General features: G+C 41.6%; 1 protein-coding gene across 1 annotated transcript in view; it reads left to right on the top strand.

Annotated features, from left to right (window-relative positions):
• The window catches only part of Maco1 (macoilin 1), a 65,620-nt gene that overhangs the window by 29,511 nt on the left and 17,408 nt on the right, over positions 1-18,701 (top strand). The window lies entirely within an intron of this gene.

Here is an 18,701-nt window from a genome sequence, read left to right as displayed (position 1 = left end):
CAGTGGACAGAGAGAACTGATGCTGACAAATTGTCTTCTGCCTCCACATGCACATGACTCGTGCACACATAAATACATTTTACTAAGAGAAATCTCCTGCTAAATCTTCCATATGGGAACACAGTGTTAGATGTGGACTTTAAGTAGAAACGTTCTTTTTCTCAACCTTCATGATACTGACTGGCACAGACTTCATTTGACTAAATTGGATAACAGGTGTGCCTTTTACCCTTGGCCTTCAATCTTGAAGCTGACAGCTGAACTAGAAGAGGTTTTTTTTTTTTTTTTTTTTTTTTTTTGATTTTTTGCAGTACGTAACCCACACAGTCCAGTAAGATTTCTTCTTGTTGTTGTTGTTTTTTTTTTTGAGACAGGGTTTTTCTGTGTAGTCCTGGCTGTCCTGGAACTTGCTTTGTAGACCCAGCTGGCCTTGAACTCAAGAGATCCCCTTACTTCAGATTCATGGATTAAAGGTGTGTGTTATCCTGCCTGTTAGTTTATTTAAAGGCCAGAGACAATTTATTCTTTGAGGAAGAGTTTTCAGTATTGTAAATAATGTGAGCCAGAATATTGATTAGTTTTAATTTTGTGAGTAGGCAGATAAGAGAAATGGGCATGGGTTCCATCCATACTCTTCATCTCATTCCTATAGTAGGCCTGTGCTGCTTTGGAAGTGAGCCATTGTTGATGCTGGGCAGGCATCCACATCCTTCCCCCTATCCTGCAGAGCGAACAGTCAGCAGAGAGCTTGCTTCCAGATGTCCAGTGGAGAAATTCCAGTTGTTGTATTACTTATTTCAGAAAAAATTCCCCAGAATTCACTAATTGCAACATGTTATTTAATATTTTTACTTTTTGTTTTGATTTTGAGACAGGGTTTCTCTGTAGCTTTGGAGCCTGTCTGGGAACTTGCTGTGTAGACCAGGCTGGCCTCGAACTCAGAGATCAACCTGCCTCTACCTCCCGAGTGCTGGGACTAAAGGTATGCATACCACAGCCTGGCATGATTTTCAACTTTTAATGCAATATGAAAATAAAGGGAGCCAGGTGTGGTGGTGCACACCTTTTATTCCAGCACCCAGGAGGCAGAGGAGGCAGATTTTTGTGTGTTCAAAGCCAGCCTGGTCTACAAAATATGTTTCAAGATAGTCAGGGCTATACAGTGAGACCCTGTCTCAAAACAAGAGAGGAACTTAACTACCCAACAGTGAAAAAACTTATATAAATAGTGGGCCATTCCTTTGATAGACTTTTTCATTTATTTTGGAGACAGGTTCCCTCAATGTAGCCCTGGCTATCTTGGAACTCTTTATGTAGACCAAGCTGGCCTCATACAAGAGATATACCTTTCGCTGTCTCCCAAGTGTTGGGATTACAGATGTGTACCACCAAGTCTGGCCCTTTGATAGATTTCATAATACTTTTTTTTTTTTAATTTGTTTGTTTATTCAAGACATGATCTCATGGCTGTCACTGGCCTGTCTGTGTCACTACAAGATCATACTTTTGGACTATATTTAGAAATTTGGGAGACTTTTCACAGTATGATGCCCCATGAAGAAGGTGAAAGCAATGTAATTTAAAACATTTTCCAATGTTTACAGAAAAGAGATTTGTAGAGAAAAGCTAAAATGCTGACAAAAGCTATAGCCTGTAATAGAATCAGGCATTCATTTTTTTTTTTAATTAACAGTGAACAATAATAAAAGCATTTGAAAGGAAAAACATTTTTTTTTTTTACTCAGCAAATTATCAACCTTGGTTGAGGAGGCCTTGTCACTTGTGCCACAACCTCCTGTTTTTGACTTATGTATGTCTTTTTTTGTTTTTGTTTTGTTTTGTTTTGTTTTCCGAAACAGAGTTTCTCTGTAACTTTGGAGGCTGTCCTAGAACTCTCTCAGTAGACCAGGCTGGCCTCGAATTCACAGAGCTCCGCCTGCGTCTGCCTCCCAAGTACTAAAGATGTGCGCCACCACGGCCTGGTGGATTTACATTTGTCTTGATGAATGCTATTAAGGCTGCTTACCTGAACCTGATGTGTTTGAGTTGTTAGCTAGAGAGTGGAGTGGGTATGTCATCTGCAGATGAGTAAGCTGGACTCAGTTGTGTCTGTCTTAGGGTTATCATTGCTGTGGCAAAACACCATGACCAAAGCTGCTTGGGGAGAGAGGGTTTATTTTGCTTACACTTCTATATCATTGTTCATCACTGAAAGAAGTCAGGACAGAAACTCAAGCAGGTCTGGGACCTGGAGGCAGGAGCAGATGCTGATGCAGAGGCTATTGAGGGATGCTGCTTACTGGTTTGCTTTTCATGACTTTCTCAGTCTGCTTCCTTTTAGAACCCAGGATGATCAGGCTAGACATGTCACCATCCACAATGGGCTGGGCTCTCCCCCAACAATCACTAATTAAGAAAAAACCCTACAGCTGGAGAGATGGCTCAGCACTGACTTCTCTTCCAGAGGACATGGGTTCAAATTCCCAGTACCCAAATGGCAGCTCACAACTACCTGTAACTCTAAGATCTGACATCCCCATGTAGGCAAAGCACCAATGCAAATAAATAAACAAACAAACAAACAAATAAATAAATAAGTAAGTAAAAAAAAAAAAGAAAAGAAAGAAACAGCTGTACAGGCTTGCCTACAATCTAGTCTTATAGAGGCATTTTCTTTCCTTTTTAAATTACTTATTTTTGTTTTATGTGCATTGGTGGTTTGTCTACATGTATTTTTGTTTGAGGGTGTCAGATCTTGGAGTTTTAGACAGTTGTTAGCTGACATGTGGATGCTGGGAATTGAACCTGGGTCCTCTGGAAGAGCAGTTAGTGATTTTAACCACTGAGCCATCTCTCCAGTTCCTGGAGGCATTTTCTTATTTGAGGTTCCTTCCTTTCAGATAACTCTAGTTTGTGTCAAGTTGACATAAAAGTAGCCAGCATAGTCCCTAAGACTCCTAGTGCAGGCATGTAGGATCAGCTGTGGACATGCATCTTCTTCAGACATGCCATAGTTGTGCATAGTTCTGAGCTGGCTATAACCCCACAGGGATGCTTTCTACCCATTTTCAAATATTTGGGCAAAAAATTGAAAGCCAGAATTACATAAACTAACCTGTAGCTTATAAATTAATGGCAACACAATCTTCAGTTATATCTTTTCTCAGGATCATGGCTGAAAACTATTTTTGAGGAATGAATTTAATAATTTATTGAGGGATGTTAATTAGTGATTAGCAACTTTCCAAGAGACTTGGTGGGGGTGGCTGTTGAGATAAGACTTAACCAACGATATGCAGGGCCAGCATGCCAGTAGGTCTTTTCTCCAGCTTCTCTAGCTCAGAGAGCACGCTAGGATGCTGTATTCCTTAGTAAACAGACCTTCCTGTTTGCTTGTGCGTGCGTGCGTGCGTGCGTGCGTGCGTGCGTGTGTGTGTGTGGCTTTTTTTCTTCTTCTTTCTTTATTTCTTGTTGTTTATTTGTTTTTTTGACAGGATTTCTCTATGTAACTTTGGAGCCTTTCCTGGAACTAGCTCTTGTAGACCAGGCTAGCCTTGAACTCACAGATCTGCCTGCCTCTGCCTCTTGAATGCTGGGATCAAAAGCATGTGCCACTACTGCCCAGCTTGCTTGTTTGTTTTTTTAAGATTTTATTTTTAGTGTTTTTCTTTTTTAATGTTACATATTGTCTACTTATTAGAGTCAAGGTCTTATTTTGCCATCCTGGTTGACCAGGAACTCATAATGTAGACCCAGTAGCATCAAAGTCACAGAAATCAGCCTGCCTCTGCCTTCTGAGTTCTTGAATTAAATTTGTGTGCCAGCATGCTAAGATTATTTTTACTTGTTAATTATGTGTGCATACGTGCACTGCTTCCTGCATTTGAGTGCAATACTGGGGGAAGTGTGAAGAGAGCATTCAATTCCTTGGAGCTGGAGTTACAGTCCATTGTGAGCTACCCGTCATGGTGTTGGGAACTGAAATCTGCACAAGAACAGTGGGCACTTCCTCACTAAGTCCTCTCCTGGTCTTGTCCATACATATTTTGTAAGAGCATAGCTCACTTGTTTACACAGTGTCAGTGGCTGCTTTTTTTGGGCAGAATTGAGTAACTTCCATGGAGACTACCTAGAAAGCCACAAATACCGTTTGGTCCTGTTCAGAAATGTACAGCACTTGCTTGTTCTTTCCTTTTAGTAGATTGTGAATTTCATTTTTGTGTTTTTATAAAAAGGTTCTTGGGCTGGAGAGATGGCTCAGAGGTCCTATGTTTAATTCCCAGCAATCACATGGTTGCTCACAATCAATTATAATGAGGTCTTGTGTTCTCTTCTGGTGTGCAGGCATATATGCAGGCAGAACACTATATATAATAAATAATTATTTTAAAAAAAGATTCTTAGTGAGTGAATGGATGTTGGCTAAGAGAGTAACATGGGAGTAAAGGAACTGAGTCAATGAAGTAGGCCTCTCAGGTGATGCTGGGTAGAAAGCAGGTGGTGCTGGGTAGATTGCTGTGTAAAGTCTAGGGGAACTTGGAGGAGGCTGGGAATTTGATAATAATAAATGTTGCCTATGGGCTCTTTCCAGAAAACTTTTGAATTTGCCAAGGCCAATCCTAAGTCTTCTTTTGGTTTGATACATACATATGCATTTCTCAAAGGACCCTGTTAAATTTGATTTTATGAATTTTTTGTTTTGTTCTTTGTGTGTGTGTGTTTTAATAATTTATTTGTGTGTTTGTGTGAGACAGGGTTTCTCTGTATAGTCCTGGCTGACCAGGAACTTGTTATGTAGATTAGGTTGGCTTCAAACTCCTAGTTCTCATTTGCCTCTGCTCACAACTGTCTGTAGCTATAGCTCCTGGGATCCAGCAGGTAGCACTTGTGGGGCAGAAACAGGTGGATCTCTGTGAGTTCAAGGCCGCCATGGTCTACAGAGCAAGTTCCAGGACAGCCAAAGCTACACAAAGAAACCCTGACTCCGAAAACCAAAAGAGAGAGAAGGAGAAATAAATAAGGAAGCTGGGCATAGTGACACATACCATTAATCCAGCACTTGGGAGACACAGGCAGACAGATCTGTGTGAGTTCTAGGACAGCCAGAATTATATAGTGACCCTGACTCAAAATCCACCCCACCCAAAGAAATAAAAAAGAGGAAATTATCCCATCCCCCATGACACAAGTCCTGAAAATTTTTGTTGTATTTTCTTCTCATCAGCTAATTCTAATGGATAATTGTGGTCATTATTTGTGAAATTTTAAAGAAATATCAGTTTTTAAGTTCTTAGAAAGATTGAGGCGGAGGTACAGAGCTTTCCTCACACATGCCCACAACCCTCTGTCACAACTGGCAACTTGTATTGACACATCACTGTCACCTCAATCTTAGGGCTTATGCACATTTATCCTTGTGGACTTAGACACGTTTCTAACAGGTATCCACTGTTAGAGTATCACACAAGGTGTTTGTGTTAAAGCCCACTCCTCATTTGCCACTAACCCCTGTGAAGCTCTGGCATTCTTATTGGCCTTGTCATGAAGTTTCACATAGAAAATATACCTAAGATTCCTTCTATCTTGGTAACTGATGTGTGAGTAGATGAATCACAGTTTCCTGTGGTCCTTTGTCTATTGCAGCATAGTTATTGCTTTCAGGGTTTTGCAATAGCATTGAAGCCAGTGATTAGGGGCCATGTGATGGAATATGTCTTTCCGTAGCTCATTTGCGTTTTATACTATCTTCTTTGATAAGGTGTTTTAAAAAAATTAGTTCCAGTGTTTAATCAGGTTGTTTTCTTACTGTTGGGCTTTAAGAATTTTTTTGTATATTTGGACTTTTTTTTTTTTTTCATTTGACACAGGGTCTCACTTTGTATATAGCTCAGACCCACCTTTGGATATTAGCTTTAAAATATTAAAGTTGCAGTGATACGCCTCCATATCTGACTGGATAACAGATTTTTATTAATCCTCTTTTGGAAATATTTTCTTAGTCTGAAGGTCATCTCCACCCCCACTCCCCCATTTGCTAATGAGCCTTAGCCTTTAACTAATGAATCATCTCTCCAACACGCTTCCCTTTCTTGTTTTCAGATTCATTTTATTTTTATATATATGAATGTTTTACCTGTATGTGTGTCGTGAACCAAGTGCATGCATGGCTGGTACCTGAGAAGGCCAGAAAAGGGAGGGCATTGGATCACCTAGAACTAAAGTTGGAGATGATTGTAAGTCATCGTATAGGTGCTGAACATCAAACCTAGGTCTTCTGTAAGCACAAGTGCTTGTAACGATTGAGCTATCTCTCCAGCCCCAGTAAGTGTGTGTGTGTGTGTGTGTGTGTGTGTGTGTGTGTGTGTGTGTGTGTGTTCATTTTTAAACAGGGTCTCACTGGGTAGCCCGGGCTTGCCTGGAAGTCCCTCTGTAGATCAGGCTGGCTTCAAACACACAGAGATCAGTCTGCCTCTGCTTCTGCCCCTCTGCCATACCGATAATAAAGATGTGCACCATCACACCTTGTGTGGTGTTTTTAACAGTTTGGGGTTTAGCTTTTTTTTTTTTTTTTTTTTTTTTTACTTTTATAATGTTTTGTTGGTTTAATTTTTTTTTCCCTTTATATGTGTATGTGTGTCACATGTGGGTATTGGAACCTCTATAACTAGAGTTATACATGGGTGGTTGGGAACTCCCTGACTTTGGAACTGAACTTGGGACCTTTGTAGGAGCAGTGAGAACTGAACTTGGGTCCTCTGAAAGAACACTAAACATTCCTAACTGCTGAATTATCTCTCCAGTCCTCCTTGATGGTTGTTTGTTTTTGTTTTTTGCAGAACACATCTCCCATCCAACCCCTTGTTTATGCTAGGCAAGGACTCTATTGGGGAGCTGTACCCCTAACCCCAGAAATTTTAACTTTTAATGTAGTTTAGCTTTGAAGTGCTTGCTTTCCTCATTTCTGTAGAATGTGCAGTTTTTATGCTCCCGTTTTTTCACTTAAGTTATAATCACTTACTCCCTCATTTTCCTGGAGTAAAATAGTGCATTGTAGATCTGGTTGTCAGAAGTTCCTGTCTGAGATCCATTAGGTCAGGGTGTGACACCTGGACTGCTATTGTCCTGGACAGGTCAGCAGCTTCATTTGCATCTGGCCCAGAGTTTCTTCTCAAGTACAGCCCAAGACTGAGCATTCTTGTTGGTGATTGTTATTTGTTGCAATTCACTGCTTAAGACAGAGGTCTCAAAACAAAATGTAAATTGTTCCACATTCTGTAGAAAAGCTGGAAAAAAAAATCTCTTTTCAGTGTATTTCTGTCCCATTGCCTTTTATGCATTAAAAAATGAGAGACTTGGTTTTTTCAATAGATAGTTTCTCTCTATAATCTTGGCTATCCTGGAACTCACTTTACAGACCAGGCTGGCCTGTAACTCAGGTCCACCTGCCTCAAGAGTGCTGTGATTAAGGCATGTGCTACCTTACCTGACTAAGAAACTCATTTAAAAAGAGTTAATATTTTTAATTCTAAAGTAGTTGAATTCTGTATGGAATAAGGACTCATTAAATAAGTATCCAGCCAGGCAGTGGTGGTGCACTTTTAATCCCAGCACTTGGGGGGGGGCGCAGAGGCAGGCAGATCTCTGTGAGTTCCAGAACAGCCAGAGTTTCACAGAGAAATCCTGCCCCCCCCACAAAAAAAAAAAAAAGAAAGAAAAGAAAAAGAAATATCCAGATTCTATGATCGACAGAATAGCATTTAACACGACCATATGGAATCTAGGATGATCTGGGAGGGGGGCTGGAGAGATGGCTCAGAGGTTAAGAGGACTGGCTGTTGTTCCAGAGGTCCTGAGTTCAATTCTCAGCACCCACATGGTACCTCACAACCATCTATAATGAGATCTGGTGCCTTCTTCTGGTGTTCAGGCAGAACATTGAATACAAAAAAAAGAAAAGAGAAAAATCCTGGAAGGAAGGAAGGAAGGAGAGAGGCATGTAGACTGGCCTACTTGACCCTGTCTCTATCAGTGCAGTAAATGAGCCCTAGAGACGAAGACTGGTGCCAGGGTCAGCCTAAAGTTTTTGGACTTATAGGATCCTCAGAGAATGTTGGTCAACCTCCTTTATTTTTCTTCTTAATCTCGTTTTGTGTTTTAAAAATTCAAATACAACTGCTACTCCCTCAGAGATTGGCACCAGAGTTAGGTGTTTTGGTTTCAATGCTAAAAGCTGTAGAAGGCATGCTTTCCTGTCCTGGATGTCTTAAAAATTCTTACTTTTTTGCAAAAACACAAGGTGCTACTTACAGTAATATTAGTAGAAGGGGGCCAATTGCGTGTGCCCTTAAGCTTACATGTTCCTTGAAAGTCAGCTCTAGTGAGAGCCATCTGCACAGAATCTGACCTTAGTTTTTGAGTAGGCCTAGCCTGACAGCAGCAAGCCTAAGTGCTTTAACTGGGAAAAAGACAGGATAGAGCTGAGGCTTAGCTGTGAGGTGAGGGGGGGGGGGCATCCTTGTTTGCTTTTTTCTCTGCTTAGGAGGTTGCAGTTTTGAGTCTTAGTGTCGCTGAGAGGACAGGTCCTGGGAATTTTGAAGATTTAGAAGGAGAAAGCCTTTAGAAATAGGGAAAATAGAAATTCATAGCATTGACCCACTGACTACTTCCTCCTTTATTCCTTTCTAAATTGATGGGGCTCTTTTAGGTACAGGTTTGCTCCTGTAATTAATTCTGTTTATTTGTTGACCTGAGGTCCAGGGAAAGAGAATGAAGAAAACAGGTCTTTAAACAACAGATGCTCTGCCTCAGAGGGAAAGGAGTCTAGAGAAACACTTTCAGATGCTTCATTTATTTACACTAAGGAGAGTGTAACGTACAGTCAGAGTCAAGAACCAGTTTTGATGAAAGGATCAGGTTGCAGGACACACACATTTTCAGAGCATGGAAACTGGCAACACAGTTGGGAAAGAGACTTGACTGTTGCAGCTCAATGGTGACTGAGCTTCACTAACATGGAGTTGGGATGAACTTGCAGTCACTGTCCTCCTTTGTAGTCTACAGGAACCTTGTATTTATTACACTTGAGGACTTTAGGTTTCTCGTTGGGGTTGGGGCTGGAGAGATGGCTCAGAGGTTAGAGTACCTTTGTTTATGCAGAGGACCCAGGATTAGTTCTCAGTGCTGGTAACCACCTGTAACTCCAGTTCCAGAGGGTCTTACACATCCTTCTGACCCCCAAGAGACCAGGCACAGACATGGTACACCTACACACACACAGACAAAACACTTACACACATAAAATTAAATATAAAGAGGAATTAAAATGTCAAAAGCCAAAAAAAGGAAGAAAGAAAACAACAACAAAAAGCTTGCTTCCCTTCTGAATAGTTGGTGGTGGTAGAAGATCAGTCACTCAGTGTGGTTTGACTGATCTCCACAGACTTTTGAGTTTACCTAGTCTTGTCTTCTAGGTACCAGGCTTCCATGTGGTCTCTGACTTCTAGACAGTTCCATAATATGTATGGTCTTGTTCTTTGGGATAGTTTATTATACTTGCTATTTTTCATTTCCTCACATTGTGAGATGTCTCTGCACTCAATTTAAAATAACATATCCTGGGTCTGGTGAGAGAACTTTCTGGTAAAGTACTTACTTCAAGCCTTGTGACCTGTGTTTGAGCCCTAGACCTCAAATAATGATGGATGGAGAAAGCCAACTCTACAAAGTTGGGTCTGACTGCTATATAGGAGCAGTAATAGTAAATAAAAACTTATAAATAGTGCTAGAGAGATGGAGAGGTTAAAAGCACTGGTTACTCTTCCAGAGGTCCTGAGTTCAATTCCCAGCAACTATATAGTGGCTCACAACCATCTATAATGAGATCTGGTGCCCTCTTCTGGCCTGCATGCATGCAAGCAGATAGAACACTGTCTATAATAAATAATTTAAAAAGCCTTATAAACAATAGAACTGACAGAATAGCTCAGCAGTTGCCATCAAGCCCAATGACCCACCCGTGTTCAAGCCCGTTGGTCACACATAATAGAAGGAGAAGAACTCTGGTAAATTTTCCTCTAGCCTCCACATACAATGTTATAACATACTAACCTGTATTTGGTGGGCATATGCAAATAAATAATAAGTCTAAAAAATTTAAACATAGGTTGGGCATTGGTGGCGCACTCCTTTAATCCCAGCACTTGGAAGGTAGAGGCAGGTGGATCTCTGCAAGTTCGAGGCCAGCATGGTCTACAGAGATACGGCCAGGGCTACACAGAGAAAACCCTGTCTTGAAAAAACAAAACCAAAAATTAAACATATTCTTTGGGAGGAAAAGATGCATTTTTTTAGATATTAATAGTGGATTCAGCCAGGCAGTAGTGTTGCACGCCTTTAGTCCCTGCAGGGAGGCAGAGGTAAGTGAACTCTCTGTGAGTTCAAGGCCAGCCTGGTCTACAGAGCTAGTTTCAGAACATCCAAGGCTACACAGACAAATCCTGCCGATAGATATAGATAGATAGATGATTCCTTATAGTTCTGTTTCTGTGAAATGTAGTGAAAAAGAAAATCTAAGAAGTCCCTGTTTGTGATCCTAGAGAAAATTTCAAAGTAGCAGGGAATACTCAGCTGTTACTCGTTCCTGAAAGAACAAAAGGACCTAACTTCTTTGTAACTCTATCATTCCATCTTTCTTTACTCCTTTTAGGGAGGCAGGCCTAGGCCAAAGTTGACAGCAGGTGAGGCTCGCTCTTAGCGCCAGGAGTAAAGAAGAAGGGTGCAGGTCCAGGATGTGATAAATTAAGAAGCTTCTGAGACTCCAGCGTGAGGTGTCAGGGACAAAGCATGAGTAGAACTGTCCTGTTGTCCTGTGCTAAGGCCTGACTGGTGGAGGAGGCCAGGAGGCACTTGGGCCAGAAGCTGTGTCTGTCTTAGAAACTAGGCACAGATGATTTGAACAGCAGTTTATTGCTACATGCCTCCTAGGGACGGGAGGGCGGTGGGTGAGGCGGGAGGGTAGGGGGGGGGTGAGGCGGGGGGGGGGGGCTCGGCAGGCAGGGAACAGATCTCTGATTGGCTATTGCACTCTTTCCCCCAAGGAGAGGCTCAAGAGTCCTACAAAGTACTAGTTGGAACCAGTAGTTAGGAAGGAAAGGTAACTAATGGTGGAAGCCTGATGTGTTTCTTGGTGTTGTTTTTTGTCTATTCAACAACCACACCTGAAGCTACTGATATTTTAACTGTCCTCTGTGCCCCATGGCCTGGTGGTATACCTGTCCCTCCAGCACTGGCTCCAAATGGTTTTTTATCTAAGTTATTCCATTTACCAATAAAGACTCAGGAGTCAGATGTTGGGGTAAAAACCTTCTAGATCAGAGATGCCAAGAAGCAGCCAGCTTACCTTCGTTTTTGGTCAGAGACCCTGCAAGAGAGAGTTTCATCAAACTGTCCCAAACCAAAAATACCTTGAATCTTTTAAGTTCTCCCCTACTCATTTCTTTATCTATCCATATTGCTGAGTCCTTTGTACTCTCTCTGGATAAAAAAAAAAATTTTAAAGACTTATTTACTATGCATACAGTGTTCTACCTGCATGTGTGTGTGCCTGCACTCCAGAAGATAGATGGTTGTGAGCCACCATGTCATTGCTGGGATTTGAACTCAGGACCTCTGGAAGAACAGCCAGTGTTACTAATTTCTGAGCCATCTCACCAGACCATCTCTGGCTAATTGTTGTCAGCTAATCAATGGTTCCTCCCCTGATTCAGGGTTAATTTTATTAACACGTTTTTGGAGTTTCACAGTGTGATCAAATATCACAAAACACTCAGGTACACAGAAAATATTTGCAATATTACCAGAGGTCAGTTGTAGTTGTAGTTATACTTCCTGCATTCTGACTTTCTGTATAGTTTACCCTTTATAGCAGTGGTTTTCAACCTTCCTAATTCAGTGATGCTTTAATGCAGTTCCGCATGTTGTGGTGACCCTCAACCATAAAATTACTTTTCTTGCTACTTTATAACTAACTTTGCTACTCTTAAGCTGGGGGATGGTGGCTCACACCTTTAATCCCAACACCCAGGAGACAGAGGCAAACACAGATATTTGTGAGTTTGAGGCCTGGTCTAGAACTAGTTCTAGGACAGGCTCAAAAAAAGCTACACAGAGAAACCCTGACTCGGAAAAAAAATCCCTGTAATATAAATATCTATGTTTTCCAATGGTCTTACAAGACCCCCATGAAAGGGTCATTCAATCCCCAAAGGGGTCACAACCCATAGGTTCAGAATCACTACTTTGCAGCATCCTAGTGCCCATAGTAAACATATGGTCAGTGAGAGCAGAGATTCCTTTGCTCCTGTCAATCACAGGCACTTGAAAGCTGTAGTCTCCCAACTCAGGGCTTTGCTTTTTTAAAATTTTTGTCAGTTTTTTTGTAGCTCAGGCTATAAGTGGGGATGATATTGAACTCCCCACAGGCCTCTTCCTGCAGAGTCAAGTTGTGATTACAGGCATGTGCTACCACACCCAGTTCTATGTATTTCTAGGAATCCAAGGTTTCCCGAACACTGGGCAACTAACTAAGCCACATTCATAGCTCAGATACTACCTTGGACTAGACCTTGTTGCTTTTGAGGAAGTCATTAACAATTTTATTTAATAAAAAAGAAAGAAGATCCAGGCATCAGTGGCACACATCTTTAATACCACGGCTTACAAGGCAGACAGGTGGATCTTGAGTTCTGCCAACCTGGTCTACAGAGTGAGTTCCAGGACAGCCAGGGATACACAGAGAAATCCTGTCTCAGAGAAAAGGAAAAAGAAAAGAAAAGAAGAAAAACTTCTACTTGTCATAACCTTTGGTTGGATTCTAGGAAATTTTACATTGGACCCATCTACCCCTACATTTTCTAGAGGATTAGCAGGAGGGGAAATGAATCTGGAAGTTACAGAGAGAGGACCAGGGAAGAATCCTCTGAGAAGTTGCTGTTCAGCCATTCACTCCAGCTGTCAGTTGCTTATGTCCAGGGCCAAGGGATTTGGGCACAGGCCACCTCTCAGCTAGAACAAAGAGAAATCTACCTTGTCTTCTTTCTCTGTCCTGCTGGGCTTCACTCTCTGTCAGCCCAGGATCAGCCTCTGCCTTTGTGGCTCTTGGAAGGAACTGTGATCCCACATTTCTGTCCCTTCCTTCTCTCCCAGGAAGCCCCTTAGATGGGGAACATTGCCTCCAGCACAGAAAGGAGAGCCTCCATGTGCTTATGCTGTTTGCATTCGAACACACTGCTGGAGTGTCAGAAATAATGTGTGGGAGAAAAATCTGATCTTGGGGAAGAAGTGTGCAGGTAGCATGCCTGTGCTGCTGCAGACTGACCTGCTGACCCCACCATAACAGGCCTCTGTTTTAGGACTACATTAGGTAATTTCAAATGGCATCTTTCCCAGCTAAGAGATAGAAGTGTGTGAAATTTTAGAGTGAAGACTGTGCAAGCCACACTCAGATGTACTGTCCAGATTAGATTAAATGTGTTGGAGAAAGTGACCCCTAGATTATTTGGAAAATACTAAGTGGAAAAAAAGTAAACAGATTCATAAGTCTATTTTTAAAAGTTTAGTGGGTTTTTTTTTTTTTTTGTCTCTTTGGAAACATAATTTATATTTGTCTGGCACTATGTCTGAGCAAGTATATTTTGGCAGACCTGGTTTATTTTCATTTTCTGCTATGTCCATAATATTTTAGACTCCTGTAGTTTTACTTGGTTATTCTTGTTTATATTAATTCATAAGACAGGTTGTGCTTATTTTAAGCATTGAAGGAATTTTAAAACTATAGTCCCCAAAAATATAATTGTTGTAGTGGGAACATGATTAATATTTAAAGTAGGGCTACTAGGTGACTTGAGCACCGTGTAGCGTATTAGAGACCAGGCACAAATGAATCTGAACATGTAGTGTATATAATGTTTCCACATCTGAGTGGTCCAACAGGTGTGTGGTTGTTTTGAATAGATAAGTGGTGGAGTAATCTGTACCTGGTAGGAATGTATTCACAAAAGGGGCCTAGGGGTGATAGGTTCTCAGAGTTTACCCTCTCAGAGCTGGAGTCTTTAGGTGGATAGAAAATGTCCTCACTGCATTTGAGAGGGGATGCTTAGGCTCAGGAAACTCCTGTCTCACTGAGTCAGAACCTCTAGAACTGAGGTTTCCAGCCAAGGGAGTGCAGTGGGTTCTTTAAAGGGCGGTAACCTTGAAGAAGAGGAATTGCATTCTTGAAATATTACTCAGGCTGTCGATTAGAAAGTGGATTTTTGGGTACTTTGTCTATCAATGTAGGTTTACATTAGTTTTTACAAATCCCATGGGAGCCCCTTAGACCCTTCTTTTCCTATTCCCTCTGGGGTTCTTAGGATTAAAACAAGTTTATTTTATGTGTGTAAGCGTTTTGCCTGCATGTGTGTCTGGGTACCACATGTGTGCCTACTGCCCTCAAACAACATCAGATTCTCTAGAGCTGGAGTTACTTTATATGGTTGTGAGGCTCCATGTAGGTGCTGGGATTCAAAAATCAAACCTGGGTCCTTTGTAAGAGCTGCAGATTTTCTTTTAACTACTGAGCCATCTCTCTGGTCTGGTTTCTTTTTATAAATGAAGTTTTTCTCGCGTCACAAGGCCATCTCACCTTGCCAATTACTGTTACTGCAGATCTAAGTCAGAAACATGAAATAATAAACTATAAAGCACCTTTGTCTCTGCACACAGCAGATTCTAGAGAAAGCAGTGCAAATTCAGAGACTTTTAGGGGAAAGGCAGACCCTGGAACGAGTACAGCTCGGAGGGTCCTGGGGTATGTGCTGTCCTCATCTGTGTTCAAGGCTGCCACTATGCCTGGGAGCATGAGAACATAGACTCTTGAATGGGTGGCTGGATGTTGCCATTGGAGATTAAAAATGTGGGGACTGGAGAGATGGCTCAGTGGTTAAGAGCACTGACTGATCTTTCAGAGGTCCTGAGTTCAATCCCCAGCACTCACATGGCAGCTCATAACTGTCTGTAATTCCAATTCCAGGGGACATGACACCCATGGCAATGCACCAATGCACATAAAATAAAAATTAATAAATTAAAAAAATAAAAATCAGTGTTGCCAAAGCTTATGATGTTTTAAGGATGGCAAAATTAGAACATTTTGCTGATTATGGCTGTGCTCACCTTTAATCCCAGCATTCAGGAGGCAGAGGCAGGTGGATCTCTGTGAGTTCGAGGCCAGCGTGGTCTACAGAGCTAGTTTTAGGACAGCTAGGCTATACAGAGAAGCCCTGTCTCAAACAAACAAACAAAAAAGAGAACGTTTTTTAAATATTACACTGTGAGGAGGGCTAAACAAACATGCTAGTGAGGCAGATTGGCTCTGCAATCATAGTCTCTACCTTCACTTTGTTTATTATGTATACAGTATTCTGCTTGCATGCATTTCTGCAGGCCAGAAGAGGGCACCACATCTCATTGTAGATGGTTGTGAGCCACCATGTGGTTGTGAGTTGAACTCAGGATCTTTGGAACTACAGTCAGTGCGCTTCACCTCGGCCATCTCTCCAGCCCTCTGCTGCCATTTCTTACTGTGGTTCTTTTATTCCCTCTCCTGGTCCTGCCGATCAGTTGTACTCTTAGATGGGTTGGCTTTTCTATCAGGGTGGAGCTAATAAATCCTGTGAACAATCTGCCATGTCTTGAAGGGCTGGCCCCCTTTACCTTCTCCTCTTCAGTGTTCTATACTCGTGGAAAACAAGCACAGCACATGGTGACAGTGCCCTCCAGAATCACAGTCACCCTTTCTTGTTGAATCCCACATCCAAGTGAGCTTTCAGCCATGCAGGAGAGGGAAGTGTGGCTTGTGGGGCTTTCTGGCATTCCTCAAGCTGTTGAGTCCTAAGAGTTGCTTAGACCACCATGACTAGAACTGGTGGATTCTTTCATTTGAGAGCATAGAGTCAGCATAACTTAGGATGTGGCTCTGGTTATTCACAGACTCATGCTGCTTAGAGATCTGAACCCTACAGTGCCCTTGTGACATGTGCAATGGAGTGTCACCCGTGATGGAGGAAGGGCTGCTAAATTTAGGGAAGGACTGATGAGTGAGTGATAGGTAGTCTGTGTAGATTGGGAACTGAGGCATTCTCTGTTTCAGAAAGAGAAATTCCTCCTCTTTGAAGTTACTTTAAAAAGTTGTAAAGTAAGAATTGGTTGTTCCTAATGCCTTCAGTTTACCCTAAAACTCACTGAGACCCTGGGCAGATCTCAAAGTAACAGGGAGCATCTGAGGAATTGTTTAAAAATGTTTAACATTTTGTTCAATCTTGATGAAGAAGAAATAATCACTATTTGATATATACATAATCTCAGCATTTTTTTCTCTTGTATGTATGCTATTTATAAAAATGGAACTCATTCTACATTCTCATATTCACATGTTTATGGCATGTGTGTGTGTGTATATGTTTATGTGTGTGTATGTATATTTGTAAAACTTCCATTTTTACTGACTATCATAAGCATTAATCCACGGTAATTGAATAGCCTCCATTGATTTGTTTTTTTAGTGGTATTATTTTTAATGTCAGTCAGATACAATTTATTTGGCTAGGCTTTTGCTGTATATCTAAATGCTGATTTTTTTTTTCTATCATAGCAAGCATGCTTTAATATAAATCTGTGTGCATCTCCAGGTGCTGCAACGGCAGGCATTTTAAGATGTTATATTGGATATTTCCAGTGCATGTGTTGAAGTCAGGGTACTTACAGGAGTTGGTTCTCTGCTCAGAACTATCTGGGGTCTAGGAATCAAACTCAAGTCATCAGGCTAAACATCAAGCACCTTTGTTCATTGAGTCATCTTGCTAGTCCAGTTTTAAAAGTTTTTTATATAAACTATCAAGTTTACTCACAGTCCTCTAAGATGCTAGTTTTGGGGCTTTTTTGTGGTTTGTGTTTTTGTTGTGTTTGTTTTGGTATTTTGAGACATGGTTTCTCTGTGTAGCCCTGCTTGTCTTGGAATTCACTCTGTAGATCAGGCTGGATTCAAACTCAGAGATCTGACTGTTGGAATTAAAGGCATCTGCTACCATGCCTGGCTGTATTTTTTTTCCATTAACTTTATTATAAATAAAAGCTCCACACACCCAAGATTTTAGTGTGTGGTAGCTCTCTATTCTGTAAGGGAAATTAATGTGTTTTCTATTTGTGTTTGGCAGCAAAGAACAGATGCATAAGATACTTTGTAACAGTTTCAGATAGTAATCCGGTCATCAAGATGTTTATTTTTGGACATTTGTAGCTGGTAAACAATTGTTGTCCTACAGTGAGGTACAGGGCACTTCACATTGGTATTTGCTAAGCTGTGGCTAATAGACTGTATCAGAGCTTCCAGTCAGTGTAGGCCTCACATAAGGAGGGGCGTATCCACCACGTGCATGGCATAGACTTTACTCTGACTGACCCATGCTGTCTCTGTTGTCTGTGAGTGACCTGAAGGGGAGTGGAAACTGGTGTGGAGGATTATTGGGTTAGTGCTTTGATTTACCTACAATTGAAGTATACAAGGGACTACTGACGGCATTAGTACTTTCCTGGATGAAGTTCTCCATTGGGTCTTTTCATGTGCACCCGCCTTCTTCACAAGCACACGTGTTTACCCGATATCCTAAAGCTGAATTGAAAATCTGGCCACCAGTTGTAGATGAGTTAATTCCAGAGGTATAACACCGACCCTGAGTACCAAGTAGGGACACCAAGGTACACAGTGTGAAGATTAGTGGTGTGATATTTTAGCATGGCCAATTCCAGGCTTCAAAGAAAGTAACCAAAAGAAGAAAAGAAAGAAAGAAGACATATGCACCTGAGTAGATTCAACACCAGAATGGCAGAAACCCAGTGACCATGAGGCATTAGGGCTCCACCAGAAGGCACTATGGGCACATAGCGCTGGAGTTTGACTTTTGTTCCTTTTGTACTGGGCCTTGAAGAGTGGGTGGGATTCTCTGTTCCCACAGTTCAATTACACGTAGGTTTCTAGAAACAGATCAGTAATGAAACCTGCCTCAGTTACAAACTTAGACATGGCCTTCCAACACCCATTTCCTTTGCCACTAGAAGCAGAATATGGTCTAGAAGCACAGAGGAGAGGAGCAAAGCCAATGGTCCTGGCCCTAGGTCCTGGGGACCAGTCGGCAGCCTACAGAGACACATGGTGATGCCTGACTCCTAGAGTGGTCAGAGAACCTCGTCCCACCTTGGTGAATTCCTGTTTAGAAAAGATCAGCTTGTTTCTCACAGATCTTCATCTTGTCAAAATGAACTACCCATGGCTTAAGCCTCCCCTGTGCTTAAGCCTGAGGTTATTGCAGCACCATTAGAGACCTTTAAACTCTGGCGAAGTCCCAGTCTTTGCTGTGCTCTGTGATTCAAGGCAGTCACCGGAGAAGTACAAACAGTTAGATTCTGGGTCTCCCTACCTTTTCGCTATTTAAAATATCCTTTTCAAGAGTAGGCTGGCCCTTGAGAGCTGTGTGGGTGTTTTTCTATCTCGCCTGCTTAAGGCTGTCATCTGTACTTCATTCCTTTAGTCAGTTTGGAGATTCCCCTTATTAAAATGTAAATCTTTTCCTCTTGAAGTTAACTAATTATCAGCTACATAAGAGCTTGCC

The sequence above is a fragment of the Phodopus roborovskii genome, unplaced genomic scaffold, assembly GCF_943737965.1.
Source record: "Phodopus roborovskii unplaced genomic scaffold, PHOROB, whole genome shotgun sequence".
Classification (NCBI taxonomy): Eukaryota; Metazoa; Chordata; class Mammalia; order Rodentia; family Cricetidae; genus Phodopus; species Phodopus roborovskii.
The sequence above is the reverse complement of the archived record's forward strand: the minus strand, read 5'-3'. Positions and strand labels throughout refer to the sequence as shown.